Source organism: Vanacampus margaritifer, chromosome 10, assembly GCF_051991255.1.
Source record: "Vanacampus margaritifer isolate UIUO_Vmar chromosome 10, RoL_Vmar_1.0, whole genome shotgun sequence".
In the NCBI taxonomy this organism is placed as follows: domain Eukaryota; kingdom Metazoa; phylum Chordata; class Actinopteri; order Syngnathiformes; family Syngnathidae; genus Vanacampus; species Vanacampus margaritifer.
Window position 1 is genome coordinate 2952940 of NC_135441.1, and position 4561 is coordinate 2957500.

Below are 4561 nucleotides of genomic sequence, written 5' to 3' on the forward strand. Positions count from 1 at the left end.
GATCAGCACCTCCAAATCAGAGACCATGGTCCTGAGTTGGAAATGGGTGGCATGCTCTCTCTGGGTCGGGGGGATGAGATCCTGCCCCAAGTGGAGGAGTTCAAGTATCTTGGGGTCTTGTTCACGAGTGAGGGCAGGATAGAGCGGGAGATCAACAGGCGGATTGGTGCAGCGTCTGCTGTGATGCGGGCTCTGTATCGGTCCGTTGTGGTGAAGAAGGAGTTGAGCCAAAAGATAAAGCTCTCGATTTACCGGTCGATCTACGTTCCTACCCCCACCTATGGTCACGAGCTGCGAGTCACAAGCGGCCAAAATGAGTTTCCTCCGCAGGGTGTCCGGGTTCTCCCTTAGAGGTAGGGCGAGAAGCTTGGTCATCCGGCAGAAACTCAGGGACGAGCTCTTACTCCTCCGCGTGGAGAGGAGCCAGTTGAGGTGACTTGGGCATCTGGTTTGGATGCCTCCTGGACGCTTACCTGGAGAGGTGTTACGGGCATGTCCCGCCGGCGGGAGGCCCCAGGGACAGCTGAAGAGAACTCGGCTGGCCTGGGAATGCCTTGGGATGCCGCCGGAGGAGCTGGTTGAAGTGGCTGGGGAGAGGGAAGTCTGGGCTTCCCTTCTAAAGTTGCTGCCCCCGCAACCCAACCCCAGATAAGCGGTGATGGACGGATGGATGGAGGCACGGACCTCCCATGCCAGCCACAGTGTGACTGACCCATCCATAGATATTCAATTTACATAATTCTGGCTGGAGTTTTTTTTATCTTTTTTTTTTCCTTCTTTCTGTCATGGGCCCTTAGCTGCGCTGTCTCTGGGCCACGGTGCATCACAGCCACTTCAACGTTGACATTTACGCCTCTGCCTACCATCAATTCTCACTTTGCGTGACTGAACGACGGCAACTTGGCAGCCCGTGTGAACTCTGGTGAGTTATGCCGAAAGACCCAGTGAGCCGGATTTAGCCGAAGCAGCTAACAAGAGCGGCTAGCGGGAGTTAGTCTGAGCCATATGTCGCAGTGGCGAATGAATGGCTAGTGGGAGAAGCTAGTAAAAGCTTGTCAGAGCAAAGCAGAAGTTGACAAGCAGCGGGAGTCATGGGACTCAGCGACCACTTGCAGGCCCCAGCTGTGGAAGGTAAGTGGCCGTCGACCTATTGGGTCCTGAAGACATTTAACATTTTCAATTTGATGTTTTACTGTTTTTGAATTTACTTATAGGCATATCAATGTGATATAATCATGAGTGTTTAAAAGAATACAGTGGGATGGTGATTTGGTGGACTTTATTTGATCTTCGTACCCTCAATACTGTTGGAGGGGAATGTGCATGATGTTGTCAGAGTCTCTTGTCACTTAGGGACTGAAGGTCTGGGGTCAGATTTTGATTACTTCTGTTCCCCCAATCAAGAAGGGGAACTGTATAAAGATGTCTGTTTACCATCAACCTTACACCTTTGTTCAGTCTAGGAGATGACATGTCTGCCCTTTGTTCAATCAAGAGCCGGGAGGAGGAACCTTTTATCTGTTGAGTATAAATGAGTCGATGTTCTGTAAATTGTCACACTCTTGGGGGGGTCTACGTCGCATTCAGACGTGGATGTCCTAACGGTGTCTTTAGAAGCTTCTAAATAAATTCTTGCAAGAAAACTTCTTCATCAGATCCTGAATACAATTATTTGGACACGCAAAGATTACACTTAATATAGTGTGGAATATTCCTTCAGTCCGACACTAGATGAAGACACCACCACGGCTAACTACGTTCGTGGTCATTGTTTTTCAGTTTAAGTCAAATTCGTTGCTATGTACTTTTGTATATGTGCGATGAAAATAAAGATCCATTCCATATGATGCGCTCATTTCTTAAGTCAAAATCTCTCAGCTGCTTGGCTATAATAAAGATGGTCATCATCTGGAGGCGTAGATCAGCATCACTGTTAGCTGTTGCTTTCAAGAAAGTGTTGCTGTCTTACTCAAACTAGGGCCACTCCTTGTTTGCTTGGGCCTATCTTACCCGACAGTGTTCTGAAACTACATGTGTTCAGGGCACATGGAGGCCGGTCTGCTGTGGTTTACCTCTTGGCCTCGCTCCTCCTGCCTTATCTTTGGGGTGTTGCCTGTGCACTGTTACAGGTAGGAATGGAGAAAAAGCTTTTGTTGACTTGTTATGCTGGTTTTATTATAGGTTGATCTGCAGCTTGCAAGTAGGTTCTTATTTTCAAAAGATGATTGGGTGTGGTTTCACAGCAGCACACCACCATAAAACATCATTCCTGTTGTGCGGTATGGTGGAGGTGATATCATGGTTTGGGAGTGCTTTGCTCCAACAGCGCCTGGAAGGATTTCTATTATTGATAGAAAAATACATTTCCAGGTTTTATCACATTTTTGAGGGGAAATGACAACCATCTATGGGCTAGTTGAAGCTCAACAGAGTGTGGGTGATGCAATAGTACAGTGATGCAACAGGACAATGATCCAAAGGACAGAAGTACAGTAAGTTAACAACACTATATATGCCTTTTTAGAACGGCCCAAGTCCACTGATTTTCCACCAGTGTTCTGCGAGAGATTATCAGGCGTGCTGTGGAAAATGAACCTATTTCACTTGATTGATTTCTATGAGAATTTTTGTAAAAGAACAGTTAAATGCTCTTAGATGGCAAAAAGTAAAATCTGTTCTCCACCTCCTGTCATTCATACAACAAAATCACACACATGGACAAAATTGTTCATACACCTCTCTTAATGAAAGTGAAAAATAACTTGATTGACAAAAGTAATAATGCAAATTTTAAATTAACCAAATTAATAAAATAAACCAATGAAAATTAGACATTTCTTTTGAATTGTGGTTTGACAATTATTTATTTATTAAAGATGCTTTGTGGAGTTTGTCACTTGTGGCTAGTTGTGGCTGCCACCTCTGCCAACTGCACCGTCCGTCTGTGTCAAGCTCGTGTAGGGTGCACTTGCGAGTACATGCGCTTGAATAAACTTTTCTTGGGCTCTGTGCTGGATTTTGGGCGGTGCTCGAACCTGGCTTCTTGCTTTTTCCAGTTTCCATTCCAATTGTGTCATACACTAACACTAATAGTGTATTTCTACTGCAGCCCAGCAGCGCACCTTGCGAAGCCAGCACTGTGTTGGCGAGCGTTTCCATTACAGTTGACCGTGTCGGAAGTGGACCGCGCGGAGCTGCTCGCGGCCCTCACGCCTACGTTGAGCCAGAGCGAGCCCAGGACATGACGTAAAACACCATGGCAGTTGATTGTGCGGTCGGTCCTGTGATGCCATCAATAATGAACATCGGCGTGGGGAAAAAAACAACAACGTACCAGCCGTGTCCTTCAACGGGTGTTTGTCTTCTTCTTCGCTCCCACTGCTTTCAGCGTGTATAGTCTCGAGGGCTTTCCGACGATTAGACAGCGTCCTTTTCTTCGCGGCGGTGATCCTCCTTGTGTTGCAAGCTCTGAAAAAGCGCCACATCTGAAGCACCAGAACGAGCAACCGATACCGGGCAGCGTTGTCCTCCATGGCTTCCGTGTTTTGGTTATGTGTAGTTTCCCGCACTCTACTATTGAGTCACATATGCTCTACTTCCGCCCAGCGTCCCAGATGCACATTGGAGGTGGAAACACAGTGCGTGCATGGGTTGGGCCGAGCTGACCCGCCAGTGAGCCGAGCAGTGCGGTGCTGGGCTCCAGTGGAAATACGCTATAAATGTCCATGGAAACAAGCCTGACGTCACCCTCTACCATTCCACCTCTCCCCACCCCCAACAAACTGTCGCATATTCGCCTGATAGGCGGAGTTGTATTTTAAAAATCAGGGCTCTTTGTACTCATCCGGGCATTGGTGGAGCATGCATGATGTAGAAAAAGCTTTAAATTACCGTTTTGAACTGCACAAAGTGCCTTTAAAGAGCGAACTCGGAAACAGGCCTGGGCAAAAATGATGGTACCACTAGAAAAGGTTGAAAATAATTTGTTCAACCAAGTGTGTCCTTAATTAGCACAACAGGTGTCTTCAAACTTGTAATCCGACAGTCTTTGTTTTTAAAGACTAAAAGGTTTTTGTTTACCTTTACTAGTTTCGGTGTTGACTGCCGCCTTCCTCAGAAGCTGTCAAACTGACAGTTGACGGAGGGTGTAGTCAGCGTGGTGCGTCATATGTCAGTACAGTACTGCCATACCGGCTACGCCCAGAAAAATCATCAGCTGTCATCAACTGGATGACGAGATGAATTTTTTTAACCACTTGTAATCAGTCAGTTGGCCTATTTAAAGGGTGACAAGTAGTCACTGGCTGTGCCATTTAGGTTATTATAGTTTTGGAATTTTCATTTCAGTTAGTTGTTATTTCGTTTCGAGTTTTTTAAAATTTAGTTTGTTTTAGTTGTTAGTTTTTTTCTTTTTTGGGGGGGTGGGGGTTGTATGTTATTTATTTTATTTATTTTTTTGTTTTAATTTTTAAAAAAATGTTTAGTTCCAGTATTAGTTTTAATTTTTATTTTTTACATGCATTAATTGTGCGCAATATTTAATAAACACTATGGTAAAATA